Raw genomic sequence first — 23742 nt, 5'->3', positions numbered from 1 at the left:
CTGGAGATTGGGTGCAGCCACCTTCTGGTGGCGCCGCACACCATCTCCAGCACAGATCGCAAAACACAGGTCTTTCCTGCCAGTTGTGACTGCATGGAAGTGGGTGGGCCGCCACCCCCAGCACCACAAAGCTGCCCCCATCGTGATGTTACTGCCCTCCCGATGCGATAGCATTGGGCACACATCTAGTATCAAATAAAAAGAAACCAATCAATGTTATGTAGGCGAAAATAACACCAATTCTCATCTCACCAAAACAAGTCACCACTCAGGTCCATCATCTGTCAATGGAAAAACAGAGGTTCCCGCACTATTAGTGGCTCAAAGGCTGCTGAAAAGCAACAAGGTTTCTATAAACCAATCCAGCAAAATCCGCTCTCACTTCGGAGTCTTGCAGTGTGCGCAAACAACATTTAGGCTGTGTGCACACGTTGCAGATTTTGCCGCGGATTTTTCCGCACAAAATCCACAGCGTCTTTGATGCCTTTTTGCTCCGGTTTTTCAGGCAGATTTGTCTGCGTTTTTGTAAGCTAAATAAAGATATCTTATTTAACAAAAAAAAAGATTTGTGATGTCATTTCTGTCCAACCTCCTCATTTACATTTGTCCAACTCACACTCCATTACACACAGATACATAGATAATAGATAGAAGGATAGATAAATAGATAGAGAGATAGAAGGATAAATAAATAGAGAAATAGATAGAAAGATAGATAGAAGGATAGATATGGGATATAGATAGGATAGATAGATAGATAGATAGATAGATAGATAGATAGATAGATAATAGATAGATAGATATGGGATAGATAGATAGATAGATAGATAGATAGATAGATAGATAGATAGATAATAGATAGATAGATAGATAGATAGATAGAAGGATAGATAGATATGGGATAGATAGATAGATAGATAGATGATAGATAGAGAGATAGATAGAAGGGTAGATAGATAGATAATAGATAGATGGTGGCTTTTGTCCTCAACAGGATAAAATTTAGACTTAGCAGGTACGTTCAGGTGAAACCATTCATCTGTTTCTTCAGTATTTTCTGTGTTGGTTGGAGGGTTGGATTTATTTTCCTTAATAAAGAAATGTCTTTTAAGGTTTAATTTCCTTATGAAAATTTGTAAATCTAAAAATAAACTAAAATCCTTAGGTTTGTTGGAGAGACAGAAGGACAATCCTCTAGATAGGAGGGATTCCGCACTTTCAGAGAGTTTGTAGTCAGAAAGATTACAAATATTAGAAGTTAATTCATTAGCAATGGAGGGGTTAAGGTGGTATTTTTCCTCTTTTTCTCCCTCCCCTAGTTCCTCTGTAGTGCTTTTTATTTTTACGGTATTGGGTACAAAAAATTGATTCAGTTGGGAGTTTTTTATTGCCCGGGGTAAAAGAGGAACCGTCCCAGATTTAGAGGCATCTGAATGATCCAATACAATAGTATTATTGGTGGGGCTGGTGGAGTGGAGGTATCAGGGTCGTCAGGACCTAATGAGATAGTGGTTAGTGAAGGTACCAACATGCTTGGAGTGGTATCATGAATGGATAACTCAAGAAGTGAAAGAGGGAGAGAACTGGACAGATCCGAATTAGAGTTGGCTCCTTTGGTCCAGATTTATTATTACCTCTCAGTGTCTTCGGGGCAGCAGTGGTTTTATCTTTAAATTAGATTAATTTGTAATTTAATCTTTTCTAGCTGTTTCTTGGCTTCGGATAGTGTTTGAGAATGATTTGGTACAATATTTGTGGTATGTCCTGATGAAGGGGTCACCTGAACCCCGAAACACGTAGAATAAACCACGTTAACACCTCTACAATTTCTGGAATTCTTCTTGCAGCAGTGCGGGGATGATCCTTCCTTCCAATCTAAGTGTATAAGCACTGACAGTGTAGCAGGCATAGCCCGATGGGACTTGTAGTACACACAGCCCCGCAGACCGCCCAATGACCCCCGCACAGCCCCGACATATGCCTAATGACCCCCGCACAGCACGGCAGACCGCCCAATGACCCCCGCACAGCCACGGCGTATGCCTAATGACCCCCGCACAGCCCCGGCATATGTCTAATGACCCCCGCACAGCCCCGGCATATGCCTAATGACCCCCGCACAGCCCGGCATATGCCTAATGACCCCCGCACAGCCCCGCAGACCGCCCAATGACCCTCGCACAGCCCCGGCATATGCCTAATGACCCCCGCACAGCCCGGCAGACCGCCCAATGACCCCCGCACAGCCCCGGCATATGCCTAATGACCCCTGCACAGCCCGGCAGACTGCCCAATGACCCCCGCACAGCCCCGACATATGCCTAATGACCCCCGCACAGCCCGGCAGACCGCCCAATGACCCCCGCACAGCCACGGCGTATGCCTAATGACCCACGCACAGCCCAGCAGACCGCCCGATGACCCCCGCACAGCCCCGACATATGCCTAATGACCCCCGCACAGCCCCGCAGACCGCCCAATGACCCCCGCACAGCCCCGCAGACCGCCCAATGACCCCCGCACAGCCCCGACATATGCCTAATGACCCCCGCACAGCCCGGCAGACCGACCGATGACCCCCGCACAGCCCCGGCATATGCCTAATGACCCCCGCACAGCCCAGCAGACCGCCCGATGACCCCCGCACAGCCCTGACATATGCCTAATGACCCCCGCACAGCCCCGACATATGCCTAATGACCTCCGCACAGCCCCAACATATGCCTAATGACCTCCGCACAGCCCGGCAGACCGCCCAATGACCCCCGCACAGCCACGGCGTATGCCTAATGACCCATGCACAGCCCAGCAGACCGCCCGATGACCCCCGCACAGCCCCGACATATGCCTAATGACCCCCGCACAGCCCCGCAGACCGCCCAATGACCCCCGCACAGCCCCGCAGACCGCCCGATGACCCCCGCACAGCCCCGACATATGCCTAATGACCCCCGCACAGCCCGGCAGACCGACCGATGACCCCCGCACAGCCCCGGCATATGCCTAATGACCCCCGCACAGCCCAGCAGACCGCCCGATGACCCCCGCACAGCCCCGACATATGCCTAATGACCCCCGCACAGCCCCGACATATGCCTAATGACCCCCGCACAGCCCCAACATATGCCTAATGACCTCCGCACAGCCCGGCAGACCGCCTGATGACCCCCGCACACACAGGCCCATACACGCACACAGTCACCGCCCACACACATACACAAGCACACAGTCTCCGCCGACACGCCGCCCCCACTCTTCCCCCCCTCCCGATCTGCAGCGTTTCATCCACAGCAAAAACGCAGATGTTTTTTAGATCTGCGGTTTTGCTCCGGATATGCCCGACTTAATGCAAGTCAGTGGGTGCAGAAACGCTGCAGATCCGCACAAAGAATTGACATGAACCCGCAGCGTTTCCACGCAGATTTTTCTGCAGCATGTGCACAGCGTTTTTCATTTTACATTCACTTTCATGGTACTGTACAACGCAGCTAACCTTATATAAGTCAGTTCAGATATGGTGTACCAAGATGGCGTCTGTGTCTTCAGACAACACCCTGGAAGGAATCCTTGGAATGCAGAAGCTGAGATACTGGATACCATATATGGAAGTGAAGCTGAAATGGACCTATCATAGACTGACACTGGCTACTCAGAAGATTGTGTGACACCCATCTCCTGTCTCTTTGTCTTGAGAATAAACTTCAGTTGTGTGCAAGCCTTTGCTGAGAAAGGAGTAGACATCTAACTCTGTGCTCGGTGTGACTCTTTAAGTGCGCACTCGGCCTATATTGGGTCAGGTGCAAGCAATCATATAGATCTCGCTTTAAGGGATCACCTTCACACTAATACCAAGGGGTAGGTGGATCCTCCAGGTTGTAAGTTCTATAGAAAAGGGCTTTCACTGCCCAAAGTCATTTGAACAGTTTTGGGTGGAGGAGAATGTTGTGGTCTAGAGGCAAAATGGTGATCATGGTAATACGGCCGGACTACACCACCGATAAAGCAGCCACAGCCGGTGACTGAGAGGAATCTGTGACTTCTCTGCATTCAGTGGTTACTACTCACCTGGGTAGTCATATGTGGGAATCTCCTCTTTACACCACTCATCATCTCTCACATATGTCTCTGTAGGATTAATATGGGTCAGATCTTCACCCTGAAACAAATATTGTAAAAGTCACTGACAGATGGAGAAGTCCCATCTATGATCAGCTCTAATCCTGCCATCTCCACCGCTCTCATTACACAAGTATAAAACATATAATACTGGTGGATAAAACAAGACTGAGCACAAGACCTTCACAACCGTCTACACATCATAGGGGAGATCTCCTGACACCTTCTCTACATCTACCTGATGATCCTGAGGAGCACTGGGATCTTCTTGGTTACAGTCCTGTGGAAGAAGAGGACGGGGACATCTCTCTGGTGTTGTCCTCTTACTGGATAGATCTGGAGGAAACACATACAGGGACTGAATTCATTCTCTACATACAGATAATTATAGGCCGTGTGTATTTAGTCCTGTCTATTACCTGGTGATGTGAGGGGCTGGGGAACCTCCATTATGACGTCCTTGTACAGATCTCTGTGTCCTTCTAAATACTCCCACTCCTCCATGGAGAAATAGACAGCGACATCCTGACACCTTATAGGAACCTGACACATACAATAATACCGTCATCCCCCCGATCCCTTCATAGTGTTACTGTATAATGTCCCAGCATTCCCAGCAGTGTCACCTCTCCAGTCAGCAGCTCAGTCATCTTGTAGGTGAGTTCTAGGATCTTCTGGTCATTGATGTCCTCATGGATCAGGGGGTGAGGTGGAGGCCCCGTGATTGGGCTCAGGGGTCTTCCCCATCCCTCAGACACAGGGTCCTGACAGCGATCACTAGAGGTCTTCTTCACCACTGTGTAATCCTGGTTATGGAGAGACACATTAATAAATCTCACTACAGACATTCCCAGAGTCCTCACCTCTCCAGTTCTGTCCATCTGTTATTCCCATAGATAAGAATGATGTAATGTGACGTCATCAGAATCTCTCACCTCTCCAGTGAGACGGAAGAGGACCTCTAGGGTGAGGTGTAACATCCTCTCCGCCATCTTGTCTCTGTCCATATCCATCCTTGATGGGTAAATCAGGAAAATTCTCTTCTGTAGAAGATCTTCACTGTGAGGATCCGATATTGTAGAGACCTGAATGAGAAGAAGATGATCCGATGTAACATCATAAGAATCCTGTGTAATAATACAATGAGAGCAGCAATCTGCAGAGTCGGGAGATATGACTCTGCCAAACATATATATATACACATACACACACATATATACAGAATATATCTATATATATAATTTCACCATCAAAGAAAGTAAGGACTGAAGCACTCACCGATCCATATTGAAAGTCCGTAGTTTATTTGTAGCAAAAGTTTAAAACTTCATGGCCGGGAGGCTGAAGAAAGGAGTGAGTAAACTCTGATGACGGCCTATCAGCGCTTCCACGGGTCAGCTATACATAATATATATATATCTATTTATATAATCGTCTAACTCTGTCTGTCTGTAACGGAAATCCCGCGTCGCTGATTGGTCGTGGCCGGCAGGCCGCAACCAATCAGCGACAGGCGCAGTGCGCAGGCGCAGTCCGGAATTTGAAGGACACACGCCACCGCTACCGTCGGGAGATCAGCGGCGCTAGGAGTCGGGAGACTCCTCTGGACCCTGGGTACCATAAACCTGTAAAAATAGAATTAAAGCAAAAAATAGTGATATACTCACCCTCCGACGGCCCCCGGAGCTCTCCCGCCTCTAACCACACAGCCGGCATCTTCCGTTCCCAGTAATGCTTTGCGAGAAAGACCGCTGATGACGTCGCAATCTCGCAAGCATCGCGCTCTCACGAGAGTGACGTCATCTCCGGTAATTCGCGCTAAGCATAACTGGGAACGGAAAATGCCGGGAGCGTGGAGAGGAAAGAAAGAGTCCGGGGACCGTCGGAAGGTGAGAATAACCTTTTTTTAATTTTTTTTTATTCTTTTTTACATGCTATCTTTTACTATTGATGCTGCATAGGCATCATCAATAGTAAAAATCCACACTTGTGGACAAAAAAGAATATTACTCCTTCTTATCCAAAATGAAGCGAACCACAATTATATTAAAAACATGTAACTTTATTAAACAAAACAGAGATAATTGTCTGCTGTTTTTTTCCCCTTTTGGGGTAGGTTATCAGGAAACAATGAATATGTAGCCAATTTTAAATGTCTTTATTTTGTTTAATAAAGTTACATGTTTGTAATATAATTGTGGTTCGCTTCATTTTGGATAAGAAGGAGTAATATTCTTTTTTACCCGCAAGTGTGGATTCATGTGTTGGAGTGCCTATTTAAATACTTGCAAAAAATTGTGGTTTCAATCAATAGTAAAAAGTTGATCACAATTGTCAAAAACACTATGCTTCACAAGTGTGACCAACCTGTCAATCACATTCCAAGCGATGCTTCAAATCGTTTGGTATGCGCTTGAATTCCGCGTGTGAAAAATGCATGTTTTCTGCGGCAAAAAGCATGCGAATTTGGCCATATTCTAGAATACCCGATGCGTTAGAATTGGGCCACCATTTAGTATATACATATATTCGTCTAATTCTGTCTGTAACGGAAATCCCGCGTCGCTGATTGGTCGCGCCCGGGGACGACACTGAAGGTGGAGGAAGATGGCGCCGCAGCAGTCCTTCACAGGAACTTCACCAACGATGTGCCCTGCCTTAACTTGAGCAGAGGAGGGCGAAAAAAACCCGTTCGGCAAAGGGCAAGCATAAGGCAGGACGCAGATACTGTTCAGAAGGAAATCTCCACACCGGCCGAACATCGGGTAGCGGTGACGTCACCACAAAGCAAGAAGATGGCGCGTGCAGCAGGCAGAGAGGGAACCTTCACCAGCGGTGTGCCCATGGAAAACAAGGTCAGATGAGGGTCCAGCCCCCCAGGTCTGCAAGGGGCAATCCCAAAGTCGATTCCAGAAGCCTTTCCAAAGCAATTTTCTACACCGCCCGAACATTCATTGCATTATTCTTAAATCTTCATAAATAAACTACATACATATTCTAGAATACACGATGCGTTAGAATCGGGCCACCATCTAGTATAGTATAATTATATATATATATATATATATATATATATATATATATATACACACACACATTATAGCAGAGTCATATCTCCCGACTCCGGAGATTACATGCTGTCGTTGTAGGCCCAGACCAGATAGTATGGAGATGAATGAGGGAGACCAAAGTTAAAAAATAGACTTTCCTTCACTTAACAAGAACTTGATGAGAAGTATATACATCAGATGGCAGGCACAACACTTTTGCTGATTTAATAGCAGAATATAGCCGATCATGCACAGCACAAAAGCCGGTGTTTCCCAAGCTGTGTGAAGGTGCGGTAAACACCGGTGTAGCGCTTCTGATTGGCGGTAAAATCATCCCCGCCGGTCACAGAGCCGTGGTTCCCACGTTGTCAGAACACAGCATAACCGCTCAGCTGTGATTGGAGGTAAAAAGTTTACCTCCGGTCACTGGTGTCAGCTCTAATCCTGCCATCTCTACCGTTCTCATCACACAAGTATAAAACATATAATACTGGTGGATAAAACAAGACTGAGCACAAGACCTTCACAGCCGTCTACACATCATAGGGGAGATCTCCTGACACCTTCTCTCCTCCTACCTGATGATCCTGAGGAACACTGGGATCTTCTTGGTTACAGTCCTGTGGAAGAAGAGGACGGGGACATCTCTCTGGTGTTGTCCTCTTACTGGATAGATCTGGAGGAAACACATGCAGGGACTGAATTCATTCTCTACATATATTATATGCGGTGTGTATTCAGTCCTGTCTATTACCTGGAGATGTGAGGGGCTGGGGAACCTCCATTATGACGTCCTTGTATAGATCTCTGTGTCCTTCTATATACTCCCACTCCTCCATGGAGAAATAGACAGCGACATCGTGACACCTTATAGGAACCTGACACACACAATGATACCGTCAATCCCCCCCGATCTCTTCATAGTGTTACTGTATAATGTCGGTCTGTCATTCCAAGGATGTCGTTCTAAGGATAACATCTGAAATATGCCTGAAAATGACTCCCTTGCTCTAGATGCTTCATTATTATTATTACTATGCTTCACTATTACTATCACTCTGACAATTGATCTGCTTCATCCACAGGTATGTGTTCTGGCTGCAATACCATCATCACCCATCTTTCCTGAACCACAATCACCCCTGTATCTGTCTGCTATCAATGGTATGTATCCCGGCTGCAATACCATCATCACCCCTGTATCTGTCTGATATCAATGGTATGTATCCCGGCTGCAATACCATCATCATCCATCGTTCCTGAACCCCAATCACCCCTGTATCTGTCTGCTATCACTGGTATGTGTTCAGGCTGCAATACCATCATCACCCAGCTTTCCTGAACCCCAATCACCCCTGTATCTGTCTGCTATCACTGGTATGTGTTCTGGCTGCAATACTATCTCCCTTTGCATTTCCTCTTGTGACTTTAATTAATCGTCTCCTGTGTCTGCATCCAGTCTCCCTGCTGCTCCTCCCTTTCTGATCACACCTGGGCCCTTTCATGTGCTGTTAAGTTAGTATAAATTCAGACTAAGAGGTCTGTCTGACCTCGGTCTGTCATTGCAAGGATGTTTTCTAAGGATAACATCTGAAATGAGCCTGAAGTGACCAGAAGGTATGACTAACTGCTGCATTTAGATGTACTAAATTTCTTTTGCCTTTTATATTACTCTCACCATGCTGACATACGCACTAACAGTTTTGGCTCCACTACTCCTCACTCTCCTTCGCTATCCGCAAACCCCATCACACGCTAACCAAATAATAATCTCTCCTTCCCTCTTGCCTCCCCACCTGACCTCCTCTGCTGACCTGCTCCTTGACCTCAGAGCTCTCCTAATAAAATACAAAACAAGCCACCCACCCTCCTTCTCCCACATGCTCTCCCTCTCTCTGCTTCTCCTCACTGCTGGCGATATATCTCTCAACCCTGGACCCCCACAGCCCATACCTCCCATTATTACCCCCTTCTATCGTTCCCAAATCAACACAAACACTAGAAATCTTTCCCACCTCAAATCCATGCCCTTGACACCCACCACCCTGCTCCCACTCTTTGGATCACTCTGGAATGCCAGCTCCATCTGCAATAAACTCCATGTGATTCACGACCTCTTTACCTCTCGTAATTTTTCCTTCCTTGGCCTCACCGAAACATGGCTGACACCCTCCGACACTGCCTCCCCTGCTGTGCTAGGTTACGGCGGCCTCCACTTCACCTACACTCCTCGCCCTGGCAACAGACATGACGGGGGAGTGGGCCTTCTCCTTTCTTCCAATTGCAGCTTCAACCCAATCCAACCTCTACCCTCCCTTATCCTCCCCTCTTTTGAAGTCCACTCTGTCCGCATCTACTCTCCCTCCAACCTCCAAGTGGCCGTCCTATACCGATCTCCAGGTCCGACCACTGCCTTCATTGACCAATTCTCCACCTGGTTCCTTCACTTTCTCTCTGCTGACATTCCCACCATCATCATGGGTGACTTCAACATCCCCATTGACAACCACCATTCAGCAGCCTCCAAACTCCTGTCCCTTACATCATCCTTTGGACTTACTCTGTGGTCCTCCTCAGCCACCCACACAGACGGACATACATTAGACCTGGTTTTCACCCGCCTCTGCTGTCTTTCTAACTTCACCACCTCCCCTCTATCTGACCACCATCTACGCACTTTCTCATCCCTGTCCTCCTCACCTGTCACCCATGTCCAGCAGCATGCGCACCCCCGCAGAAACCTCACACATCTAGACACTCACAAACTCTCTTACTCTATTCTACCACTGTCCTCCATATCTTCACTCCACGACACAGACACTGCCACTAGTTTCTACAATGCCACTCTTGCATCAGCCATCGACTCGGTCGCCCCTATCATGCATAACAGAGTGCGACGAATCAATAGACAACCCTGGCACAATAACACCACTAAAAAGCTTCGGCAAGCATTCAGAATTGCAGAACGGCGCTGGAAGAAAACGCATTCGCAAGACGACTTCACTGCACTCAAACAAGCAACACTTGCATTCAAATCTGCCCTCACCTCTGCTAAACAGGCCTACTTTACATCCCTTGTATCTTCCTTATCCCACAACCCCAAACAGTTGTTCAGTACTTTTAACTCCCTCCTCCACCCACCACTGCCCCCTCCAACCTCCCTCATCTCTGCCGAGGACTTTGCGCACACTTCAAAAACAAGATGGCCCAAACATGGCATGTCTTTATTGCTCAACCACCACAACCCCTTTACACACCAGACCAAAGCCCAAACCCCATAACCTCCCTATATAACATCACTGAAGGGGAGCTTGCTCATCTCTCCAAATCACGCCTCACCACTTGTGCACTTGATCCTATGCCATCTCACCTCCTCCACAACCTCGCCACCACTCTTATTCCATCCCTAAACCACCTCTTCAACCTATCATTTACTTCTGGTACTTTCCCTTCTGCTTTCAAACATGCCACAATCACGCCTATCCTTAAAAAGCCGACCCTCGACCCAATAGCCACATCTAGCTATCGCCCAATATCGCTGCTCCCATTCGCTTCTAAACTCCTGGAGCAGCATGTCCACGCTCACCTTTCCTCCCTCCTCTCATCTAACTTGCTCTTTGACAATCTACAATCTGGCTTCCGCCCCCATCATTCCACTGAGACAGCTCTGACCAGAATTACCAATTACCTACTTACAGCCAAATCTATGGGACAACACTCTATACTCCTCCTTCTAGACCTGTCCTCTGCTTTCAACACAGTTGACCACTGCCTCCTACTACACATCCTCTCCTCCTTCGGCATCAAAGATCTCGCCCTATCCTGGATTTCCTCATACCTTTCCAACCGCACATTCAGCGTCTCCCACTCCCACACTACCTCCTCATCCCACCCTCTCTCTGTTGGAGTCCCCCAAGGCTCTGTTCTAGGACCCCTACTCTTCCCAATCTATACACTTGGCCTGGGGCAACATGGAGTCCCATGGATTCCAGTACCACCTTTATGCCGATGATACTCAGATCTACCTCTCTGGCCCAGACGTCACCTCTCTGCTCTCCAGAATCCCAGAGTGTCTATCAGCCATATCCTCCTTCTTCTCCTCTCGCTTCCTCAAACTCAATGTGGACAAATCTGAACTCATCATCTTTCCCCCATCTCACAGATCTTCCTTACCCGACATTTCTATAACAATTGACATCACGCTTTCCCCCCTACCGGAGGTCCACTGCCTGGGAGTAACCCTTGACTCTGCCCTGTCCTTCAAACCGCACATCCAAGCTCTCTCCACCTCCTGCCGCCTCCAGCTCAAAAATATTTCCAGAATCTGTCCCTTCCTCAACTCTCAATCTACTAAACTACTTGTGCATGCCCTCATCATCTCCCACCTCGACTATTGCAACATCCTTTTCTGTGGTTTCCCTGCTAACACCCTTGCATCTCTCCAGTCCATCCTTAACTCTGCCGCCTGACTAATTCATCTCTCTCCTCGCTACTCCTCTGCTTCTCCCCTCTGCAAATCTCTTCACTGGCTCCCATTCCCTCAGCGTATCCAATTCAATTTACTAATACTGACCTACAAGGCCATCTATAACCTGTCTCCCCCATATGTCTCTGAACTAATCTTCTGATACCTTCCCTCACGTAATCTCTGGTCCTCCCAAGACCTCCTTCTCTCCTCCACACTTATTCGCTCCTCACCCAACCGCCTCCAAGACTTCTCCCGAAGTGCCCCTATTCGCTGGAATTCTTTGCCCCAACACGTCCGGCTATCAACCACACTCGGATCCTTCAGACGGAACCTGAAAACCCACCTCTTCAAAAAAGCCTACAGCCGGCAATGACTCCACTACCTCTTAACCACTACCGCAGATATCACCTCAACCAACACCGGAACTGCTGCAACCCCCCAACCTACTGTCTCCTTCCCCACCATCCTGTAGCATGTAAGCCCGAAAGGGCAGGGTCCTCTCTCCCCTCTGTATCAGTCTGTCATTGTTAGTTTGTTTACTGTCGGTGATATCTGTAATTCTATGTAACCCCTTCTCATGTACAGCACCATGGAACCAATGGTGCTTTATAAATAAATAGTAATAATGTCCCAGCATTCCCAGTAATGTCACCTCTCCAGTTAGCAGCTCAATCATCTTGTAGATGAGTTCTAGGATCTTCTGGTCATTGATGTCCTCATGGATCAGGGGGTGAGGTGGAGGCCCCGTGATTTGGCTCAGGGGTCTTCCCCATCCCTCAGACACAGGGTCCTGACAGCGATCACTAGAGGTCTTCTTCACCACTGTGTAATCCTGGTAATGGAGAGACACATTAATAACTCTCACTACAGACATTTCCAGAGTCCTCACCTCTCCAGTTCTGTCCATCTGTTATTCCCATAGATAAGAATGATGTAATGTGACATCATCAGAATCTCTCACCTCTCCAGTGAGACGGAGGAGGATCTCTAGGGTGAGGTGTAATATCCTCTCCGCCATCTTGTCTCTGTCCATATACATCCTTGATGGGTAAACCAGGAAAATTCTCTTTTGTAGAAGATCTTCACTGAGAGGATCCGATATTGTAGAGACCTGAATGAGAAGAAGATGATCCAATGTAACATCATAAGAATCCTGTGTAATAATACAAGTACTGGAGATAATAAGGGAAACATATGAGATTTATTATCTTACAGGGTTTAGTTTTCTCCCCTGACATCTACTAATAAAACCTATATATTTAGGCCACAGACAACAAGCAGTTTCCTCCTCGGAGTCGGCAGCTGAACATGTTCCTCATAGACTCATCTTCCATAACGTTAATTCTCGTCTCATTACCGACACTGGAATCGGCATTAGCAATACTGCAGGAGATATTCATTACACGCGACATGAGAAATAACTCCTTCATGATGAGGACGACATCTTCATCTTCTACTGCGGCTCTAGAGACAGATTTGGCCAGAGTCGGTCACTGCCTCCATCCCCACCGGCCGTCTATATGAAGGTTTCCCGTCTTCCCCGCACTGGAATCTTCTATCCCGTTAGATCTCAGCTCTGAGTCACACACAGAAGTTTGAGGCTTTTAGAAAAGATTTTTTGTTTCCACATTCAACGCGGACAGAAATGATCTGATCCCAAAGTCTCCATGTACAGTGATTTATGGGGTTTATTTCTGGCCTTAGGCTTTCCTATGTTACAAGAAAAACTCCAGAAAAAGCCGAAATTTAAATGTTTCTAAGGAAAATTGGCTCCAACAATTCTTGTAAGAAGAAAAAAATATGTAAAAAGCAAAACACATTTTATAGTTTTTAACATGTTAAACATTTATTAAAAAGAAATTAATCTTTTTGGGCCCCAGAACATAGATGTACACCGCAGGGACGGCACAGATGAGGCTGCAACAAAAACCCTGAAAAGCAAACATGGCATCTTAAGGCCCTTTTACATTTAGCGATGCACCAGCGATCCAACCAGCGATCCGACCCGGTCAGGATCGCTGGTGCATCGCTAAATGATTGCTAGTGAGCTTTCATACAGAAAGATCTCACAGCGATGCAGCAGCGACGCAGCGCACGATACTTACCATTCACATACAGCGATCCTGCGTCCTCCCGCCCGCCTCCACGCGTCGCTGGACGTCACAGCAGGAAGTCTCAGCAGGAAGCGCCCGACGAGAAATGGAGCCGGACATTCTCGCGCAATCAGCGATGGACAGCGGGGGAGCCGGTCGCTGGTAAGTATCACACATAGCGATATCGCTAGCAATATCGCTATAACGTCACAAAACCGGTGACGTTTTAGCGATATTGCTAGCGATATTGCTTAGTGTAAAACCCCCTTAAGAAGGTGTGACAGAGTTCGGCTGAATGCCCCCCGCCTCCAAATACTCGATAGTATGGGGCGGCCTAGTTACTGCGATACTTACATGCCTAATAATGGGGTCTGGGCTGCAATGTATGAAGGTCTATTAGGCCGGGCCAGAGGCAGCGTCCAATAAGTTACCTTATAACGCCCCCATACACATTAGACTAAAGTTCCATGAAAGCACTGACTTCGGGGGGTTTGGCCGACCATATAATGTATTTGGGGGCCTCCCGACAGATGATGTCAGGGCAGAGAAGGATCCGGCATCCTGAATTTCAGAGGATAATCTGTCTGTTCTTCCTGTAGATAATCCTCCTCTAGAGGAGTCTGGAGGCGACTCTCTCATACAGACCACAGGAAAGCTGGAATATTTGTGTGTATGGGGGAGTCAGGAGAGATCGCCGTCTGCCAAATGACCGTTCAGCCAACTCTGATCTCATGTGTATGGGGCCGTTAGTATTACACTGACAGGCAGTGATGATACACGGCACTACAGTAGTACAGGGCATCACCGGAGCCATCAGAGGCTTGTATGTTGTATGATCGCACTGATCAGAGGGGTTTAAAAAAGGTTTAAAGTGGAAAAAATATCACAGTTTCATCAACAAGAAATATCCATCACTATATGGAAAGCAGAGTCACTGCACAATGTTAGTTACATCACGTCCATAACTACTTTATTATACTCTATTATCCTGTACACAGTGGAGTAGATAGAAATCACAGATCCCACAGCAATAGCTGGAATTGGACCCTCCAACGTAAAGAAAAAAAAATCTATCTATCTATATACAGAGTTCAAAAAAATAAAGGGAACACTTAAATAACAGAATATAACTCCAAGTAAATCAAACTTCTGTGAAATCAAACTGTTCACTTAGGAAGCAACACTGACTGACAATCAATTTCACATGCTGTTGTGTAAATGGAATAGAGAACAGATGGAAATTATTGGCAATTATCAAGACACCCTCAATAAAGGAGTGGTTCAGCAGGTGGGGACCACAGACCACATCTCAGTACCAATGCTTCTGGATGATGTTTTAGTCACTTTTGAATGTTGGTTGTGCTTTCACACTCGTGGTAGCATGAGACGGACTCTACAACCCACACAAGTGGCTCAGGTAGTGCAGCTCATCCAGGATGGCACATCAATGCGAGCTGTGGCAAGAAGGTTTGCTGTGTCTGTCAGCGTAGTGTCCAGAGACTGGAGGCGCTACCAGGAATAGGCCAGTACACCAGGAGATGTGGAGGGGGCCGTAGGAGGGCACCAACCCAGCAGCAGGACCGCTACCTCCACCTTTATGCAAGGAGGAACAGGAGGAGCACTGCCAGAGCCCTGCAAAATGATCTTCAGCAGGCCACAAATGTGCATGTGTCTGTACAAACGGTTAGAAACTGACTCCATGAGGATGGTCTGAGGGCCCGACGCCCACAGATGGGGGTTGTGCTCACAGCCCAACACCGTACAGGACGCTTGGCATTTGCCACAGAACACCAGGATTGGCAAATTCACCACTGGCGCCCTGTGCTCTTCACAGATGGAAGCAGGTTCACACTGAGCACATGTGACAGACGTGACAGAGTCTGGAGACGCCGTGGAGAGCGATCTGCTGCCTGCAGCATCCTTCAGCATGACCGGTTTGGTAGTGGGTCAGTAATGGTGTGGGGTGGCATTTCTTTGGAGGCCACACGATGTTGGGCTGTGAGCACAACCCCCATGGAGACACAATTGTGCCTTTACCTGGAGATAAATTCCCAGTGCTGGCAATTTCCAAAATGCAATAACTTAAGTGGGGAATTCAGCTCTTTTCACACTTAAGGGCTCTGTATATGGAGTCTACAAACTACAGTGGGGAAATAAGGATTTGTTACGCTGACAATTTTGGGGCTAAAGTCACATTTTTGTGAGGAAAAAAGTAAAATTGTCATTTTTTCCTTCCACATTGCTTAAATTCCTGTCACACTATCCGAATTCAGATATTGTCCTGTCAGAAAGAAGAATACAGGGAGCGAAAGGGTTAATAGGACTCACAGGAGGAACCAGCCCAGAAAGCAGAAGATCCAGGAGTGTCCGCCACATATATGACTGCTCTGTGCACAGGACCTGTGATGAGGTCACAGGAGGGGAGGAGTCAGGGGTCACATGATCAGGGGCCTCAGTGTGTGCAGGACTCAGTGTGCTGGAGGGCTCCCGATAATCAGCTGCGTGTGTCGCGCTGTGTGATAGTCACAGCACCTGCATGGAGGGCGACACATGCAGCTGATTATCGGGAGCGCTCCAGGGATCCGGGGTCCCGATGCAGCTATTCGGTAAGTGATATTAGCCAATAACAACTTCTCCGACGATATTCGCTCATCTCTAGTAATAACAGCTCAAAAACATTCACCGAACTTTTCATTAAGTTTAATAGTAAGACCCTATTAAATATTGAGCACCAGCGGGATGAAGCATTGACAGCGGCATGTAAAAGTGTGGGCGCCCCGGGTCAAAATGACCGTTATTGTGAGCAGTAGTAAGATGAAGATGAAATGATCTCTAAAAGGCCGAACCTCTAAGATGACACATGGCCTTTGTATTTTAGGCAAAAATAATAATAAAAATATAGAGAGAGACTTTTTGACAATTTCATAATTGCAAAAAGGAAAAAGGGCGATGCAAAACTTTGGGCACCCTTGGAGATTTGTGTACTGAGATAATTTTGATCAAGATTTCACACCTTAATTCGCTTGTTAGGGTTATGGTGAGATCACATGGTGACCAGGAGCTACAGTCTGAGGAAAGGGCTAAAAAGCCTTCACTAGACCCCTGTACATCTGTATAATGAGGCCCAGGCTTTATAGTGAAGGGACAGGAGTGAGGGCCTGTTCCCAGGAGCTACAGTCTGAGGAAAGGGCTAAAAAGCCTTCACTAGACCCCTGTACAGCTGTATAATGAGGCACAGGCTTTATAGTGACGGGACAGGAGTGAGGGTCTGTTCCCAGGAGCTACAGTCTGAGGAAAGGGCTAAAAAGCCTTCACTAGACCCCTGTACAGCTGTATAATGAGGCCCAGGCTTTATAGTGAAGGGACAGGAGTGAGGGCCTGTTCCCAGGAGCTACAGACTGAGGAAAGGGCTAAAAAGCCTTCACTAGACCCCTGTACAGCTGTATAATGAGGTCCAGGCTTTATAGTGAAGGGACAGGAGTGGGGGCCTGTTCCCAGGAGCTACAGTCTGAGGAAAGGGCTAAAAAACCTTCACTAGACCCCTGTACAGCTGTATAATGAGGCCCAGGCTTTATAGTGAAGGGACAGGAGTGAGGGCCTGTTCCCAGGAGCTACAGTCTGAGGAAGGGCTAAAAAGCCTTCACTAGACCCCTGTACAGCTGTATAATGAGGCCTAGGCTTTATAGTGAAGGGACAAGAGTGAGGGCCTGTTCCCAGGAGCTACACACTGAGGGAAGGGCTAAAAAGCCTTCACTAGACCCCTGTACAGCTGTATAATGAGGCCCAGGCTTTATAGTGAAGGGACAGGAGTGAGGGCCTGTTCCCAGGAGCTACAGTCTGAGGAAAGGACTAAAAAGCCTTCATTAGACCCCTGTACAGCTGTATAATGAGGCCCAGGCTTTATAGTGAAGGGACAGGAGTGAGAGCCTGATCCCAAGAGCTACAGTCTGAGGAAAGGGCTAAAAAGCCTTCACTAGACCCCTGTACAGCTGTATAATGAGGCCCAGGCTTTATAGTGAAGGGACAGGAGTGAGGGCCTGTTCCCAGGAGCTACAGTCTGAGGAAAGGGCTAAAAAGCCTTCACTAGACGCCTGTACAGCTGTATAATGAGGCCCAGGCTTTATAGTAAAGGGACAGGAGTGAGGGCCTGTTTCCAGGAGCTACAGTCTGAGGAAAGGACTAAAAAGCCTTCACTAGACCCCTGTACAGCTGTATAATGAGGCCCAGGCTTTATAGTGAAGGGACAGGAGTGAGGGCCTCTTTCCAGGAGCTACAGTCTGAGGAAAGGACTAAAAAGCCTTCACTAGACCCCTGTACAGCTGTATAATAAGGCCCAGGCTTTATAGTGAAGGGACAGGAGTGAGAGCCTGATCCCAGGAGCTACAGTCTGAGGAAAGGGCTAAAAAGCCTTCACTAGACCCCTGTACAGCTGTATAATGAGGCCCAGGATTTATAGTGAAGGGAGAGGAGTGAGGGCTTGTGCCCAGGAGCTACAGTCTGAGGAAAGGGCTAAAAAGCCTTCACTAGACCCCTGTACAGCCGTATAATGAGGCACAGGCTTTATAGTGAAGGGACTGGAGTAAGGGACTGTTCCCAGGAGCTACAGTCTGAAGAAAGGGCTAAAAAGCCTTCACTAGACCCCTGTACAGCTGTATAATGAGGCCTAGGCTTTATAGTGAAGGGACAAGAGGGAGGGCCTGTTCCCAGGAGCTACACACTGAGGAAAGGGCTAAAAAGCCTTCACTAGACCCCTGTACAGCTGTATAATGAGGCCCAGGCTTTATAGTGAAGGGACAGGAGTGAGGGCCTGTTCCCAGGAGCTACAGTCTGAGGAAAGGGCTAAAAAGCCTTCACTAGACTCCTGTACAGCTGTATAATGAGGCCCAGGCTTTATAGTGAAGGGACAGGAGTGAGGGCCTGTTCCCAGGAGCTACAGTCTGAGGAAAGGGCTAAAAAGCCTTCACTAGACCCCTGTACAGCTGTATAATGAGGCCCAGGCTTTATAGTGAAGGGACAGGAGTGTGGGCCTGATCCCAGGAGCTACAGACTGAGGAAAGGGCTAAAAAGCCTTCACTAGACCCCTGTACAGCTGTATAATGAGGCCCAGGCTTTATAGTGAGGGGACAGGAGTGAGGGCCTGATCCCAGGAGCTACAGACTGTGGAAAGGGCTAAAAAGCCTTCACTAGACCCCTGTACAGCTGTATAATGAGGCACAGGCTTTATAGTGAGGGGACAGGAGTGAGGGCCTGTTCCCAGGAGCTACAGTCTGAGGAAAGGGCTAAAAAGCCTTCACTAGACCCCTGTACAGCTGTATAATGAGGCCCAGGCTTTATAGTGAAGGGATAGGAGTGAGGGCCTGTCCCCAGGAGCTACAGTATGAGGAAAGGGCTAAAAAGCCTTCACTAGACCCCTGTACAGCTGTATAATGAGGCCCAGGCTTTATAGTGAAGGGACAGGAGTGAGGGCCTGTTCCCAGGAGCTACAGTCTGAGGAAAGGGCTAAAAAGCCTTCACTAGACCCCTGTACAGCTGTATAATGAGGCACAGGCTTTATAGTGACGGGACAGGAGTGAGGGTCTGTTCCCAGGAGCTACAGTCTGAGGAAAGGGCTAAAAAGCCTTCACTAGACCCCTCTACAGCTGTATAATGAGGCCCAGGCTTTATAGTGAAGGGACAGGAGTGAGGGCCTGTTCCCAGGAGCTACAGTCTGAGGAAGGGCTAAAAAGCCTTCACTAGACCCCTGTACAGCTGTATAATGAGGCCTAGGCTTTATAGTGAAGGGACAAGAGTGAGGGCCTGTTCCCAGGAGCTACACACTGAGGGAAGGGCTAAAAAGCCTTCACTAGACCCCTGTACAGCTGTATAATGAGGCCCAGGCTTTATAGTGAAGGGACAGGAGTGAGGGCCTGTTCCCAGGAGCTACAGTCTGAGGAAAGGGCTAAAAAGCCTTCACTAGACCCCTGTACAGCTGTATAATAAGGCCCAGGCTTTATAGTGAAGGGACAGGAGTGAGAGCCTGATCCCAGGAGCTACAGTCTGAGGAAAGGGCTAAAAAGCCTTCACTAGACCCCTGTACAGCTGTATAATGAGGCCCAGGATTTATAGTGAAGGGAGAGGAGTGAGGGCTTGTGCCCAGGAGCTACAGTCTGAGGAAAGGGCTAAAAAGCCTTCACTAGACCCCTGTACAGCCGTATAATGAGGCACAGGCTTTATAGTGAAGGGACTGGAGTAAGGGACTGTTCCCAGGAGCTACAGTCTGAAGAAAGGGCTAAAAAGCCTTCACTAGACCCCTGTACAGCTGTATAATGAGGCCTAGGCTTTATAGTGAAGGGACAAGAGGGAGGGCCTGTTCCCAGGAGCTACACACTGAGGAAAGGGCTAAAAAGCCTTCACTAGACCCCTGTACAGCTGTATAATGAGGCCCAGGCTTTATAGTGAAGGGACAGGAGTGAGGGCCTGTTCCCAGGAGCTACAGTCTGAGGAAAGGGCTAAAAAGCCTTCACTAGACTCCTGTACAGCTGTATAATGAGGCCCAGGCTTTATAGTGAAGGGACAGGAGTGAGGGCCTGTTCCCAGGAGCTACAGTCTGAGGAAAGGGCTAAAAAGCCTTCACTAGACCCCTGTACAGCTGTATAATGAGGCCCAGGCTTTATAGTGAAGGGACAGGAGTGTGGGCCTGATCCCAGGAGCTACAGACTGAGGAAAGGGCTAAAAAGCCTTCACTAGACCCCTGTACAGCTGTATAATGAGGCCCAGGCTTTATAGTGAGGGGACAGGAGTGAGGGCCTGATCCCAGGAGCTACAGACTGTGGAAAGGGCTAAAAAGCCTTCACTAGACCCCTGTACAGCTGTATAATGAGGCACAGGCTTTATAGTGAGGGGACAGGAGTGAGGGCCTGTTCCCAGGAGCTACAGTCTGAGGAAAGGGCTAAAAAGCCTTCACTAGACCCCTGTACAGCTGTATAATGAGGCCCAGGCTTTATAGTGAAGGGATAGGAGTGAGGGCCTGTCCCCAGGAGCTACAGTATGAGGAAAGGGCTAAAAAGCCTTCACTAGACCCCTGTACAGCTGTATAATGAGGCCCAGGCTTTATAGTGAAGGGACAGGAGTGAGGGCCTGTTCCCAGGAGCTACAGTCTGAGGAAAGGGCTAAAAAGCCTTCACTAGACCCCTGTACAGCTGTATAATGAGGCACAGGCTTTATAGTGACGGGACAGGAGTGAGGGTCTGTTCCCAGGAGCTACAGTCTGAGGAAAGGGCTAAAAAGCCTTCACTAGACCCCTCTACAGCTGTATAATGAGGCCCAGGCTTTATAGTGAAGGGACAGGAGTGAGGGCCTGTTCCCAGGAGCTACAGTCTGAGGAAGGGCTAAAAAGCCTTCACTAGACCCCTGTACAGCTGTATAATGAGGCCTAGGCTTTATAGTGAAGGGACAAGAGTGAGGGCCTGTTCCCAGGAGCTACACACTGAGGGAAGGGCTAAAAAGCCTTCACTAGACCCCTGTACAGCTGTATAATGAGGCCCAGGCTTTATAGTGAAGGGACAGGAGTGAGGGCCTGTTCCCAGGAGCTACAGTCTGAGGAAAGGGCTAAAAAGCCTTCACTAGATGCCTGTACAGCTGTATAATGAGGCCCAGGCTTTATAGTAAAGGGACAGGAGGGCCTGTTTCCAGGAGCTACAGTCTGAGGAAAGGACTAAAAAGCATTCACTAGACCCCTGTAAAGTTGTATAATGAGGCCCAGGCTTTATCGTGAAGGGACAGGAGTGAGGGCCTCTTTCCAGGAGCTACAGTCTGAGGAAAGGACTAAAAAGCCTTCACTAGACCCCTGTTCAGCTGTATAATAAGGCCCAGGCTTTATAGTGAAGGGACAGGAGTGAGAGCCTGATCCCAGGAGCTACAGTCTGAGGAAAGGGCTAAAAAGCCTTCACTAGACCCCTGTACAGCTATATAATGAGGCCCAGGATTTATAGTGAAGGGAGAGGAGTGAGGGCTTGTGCCCAGGAGCTACAGTCTGAGGAAAGGGCTAAAAAGCCTTCACTAGACCCCTGTACAGCCGTATAATGAGGCACAGGCTTTATAGTGAAGGGACTGGAGTGAGGGCCTGTTCCCAGGAGCTACAGTCTGAAGAAAGGGCTAAAAAGCCTTCACTAGACCCCTGTACAGCTGTATAATGAGGCCCAGGCTTTATAGTGAAGGGACAAGAGGGAGGGCCTGTTCCCAGGAGCTACACACTGAGGAAAGGGCTAAAAAGCCTTCACTAGACCCCTGTACAGATGTATAATGAGGCCCAGGCTTTATAGTGAAGGGACAGGAGTGAGGGCCTGTTCCCAGGAGCTACAGTCTGAGGAAAGGGCTAAAAAGCCTTCACTAGACTCCTGTACAGCTGTATAATGAGGCCCAGGCTTTATAGTGAAGGGACAGGAGTGAGGGCCTGTTCCCAGGAGCTACAGTCTGAGGAAAGGGCTAAAAAGCCTTCACTAGACCCCTGTACAGCTGTATAATGAGGCCCAGGCTTTATAGTGAAGGGACAGGAGTGTGGGCCTGATCCCAGGAGCTACAGACTGAGGAAAGGGCTAAAAAGCCTTCACTAGACCCCTGTACAGCTGTATAATGAGGCCCAGGCTTTATAGTGAGGGGACAGGAGTGAGGGCCTGATCCCAGGAGCTACAGACTGTGGAAAGGGCTAAAAAGCCTTCACTAGACCCCTGTACAGCTGTATAATGAGGCCCAGGCTTTATAGTGAGGGGACAGGAGTGAGGGCCTGTTCCCAGGAGCTACAGTCTGAGGAAAGGGCTAAAAAGCCTTCACTAGACCCCTGTACAGCTATATAATGAGGCCCAGGATTTATAGTGAAGGGAGAGGAGTGAGGGCTTGTGCCCAGGAGCTACAGTCTGAGGAAAGGGCTAAAAAGCCTTCACTAGACCCCTGTACAGCCGTATAATGAGGCACAGGCTTTATAGTGAAGGGACTGGAGTGAGGGCCTGTTCCCAGGAGCTACAGTCTGAAGAAAGGGCTAAAAAGCCTTCACTAGACCCCTGTACAGCTGTATAATGAGGCCCAGGCTTTATAGTGAAGGGACAAGAGGGAGGGCCTGTTCCCAGGAGCTACACACTGAGGAAAGGGCTAAAAAGCCTTCACTAGACCCCTGTACAGCTGTATAATGAGGCCCAGGCTTTATAGTGAAGGGACAGGAGTGAGGGCCTGTTCCCAGGAGCTACAGTCTGAGGAAAGGGCTAAAAAGCCTTCACTAGACTCCTGTACAGCTGTATAATGAGGCCCAGACTTTATAGTGAAGGGACAGGAGTGAGGGCCTGTTCCCAGGAGCTACAGTCTGAGGAAAGGGCTAAAAAGCCTTCACTAGACCCCTGTACAGCTGTATAATGAGGCCCAGGCTTTATAGTGAAGGGACAGGAGTGTGGGCCTGATCCCAGGAGCTACAGACTGAGGAAAGGGCTAAAAAGCCTTCACTAGACCCCTGTACAGCTGTATAATGAGGCCCAGGCTTTATAGTGAGGGGACAGGAGTGAGGGCCTGATCCCAGGAGCTACAGACTGTGGAAAGGGCTAAAAAGCCTTCACTAGACCCCTGTACAGCTGTATAATGAGGCCCAGGCTTTATAGTGAGGGGACAGGAGTGAGGGCCTGTTCCCAGGAGCTACAGTCTGAGGAAAGGACTAAAAAGCCTTCACTAGACCCCTGTACAGCTGTATAATGAGGCCCTGGCTTTATAGTGAAGGGACAGGAGTGAGGGCCTGTGCCCAGGAGCTACAGTCTGAGGAAAGGACTAAAAAGCCTTCACTAGACCCCTGTACAGCTGTATAATGAGGCTCAGGCTTTATAGTGAAGGGACAGGAGTGAGGGCCTGTGCCCAGGAGCTACAGTCTGAGGAAAGGGCTAAAAAGCCTTCACTAGACCCCTGTACAGCTGTATAATGAGGCCCAGGCTTTATAGTGAGGGGACAGGAGTGAGGGCCTGTTCCCAGGAGCTACAGTCTGAGGAAAGGGCTAAAAAGCCTT

Source organism: Dendrobates tinctorius, unplaced genomic scaffold (assembly GCF_039654945.1).
Source record: "Dendrobates tinctorius isolate UK_male_01 unplaced genomic scaffold, ASM3965494v1 ptg000233l, whole genome shotgun sequence".
Classification (NCBI taxonomy): domain Eukaryota; kingdom Metazoa; phylum Chordata; class Amphibia; order Anura; family Dendrobatidae; genus Dendrobates; species Dendrobates tinctorius.
The sequence above is the reverse complement of the archived record's forward strand: the minus strand, read 5'-3'. Positions refer to the sequence as shown.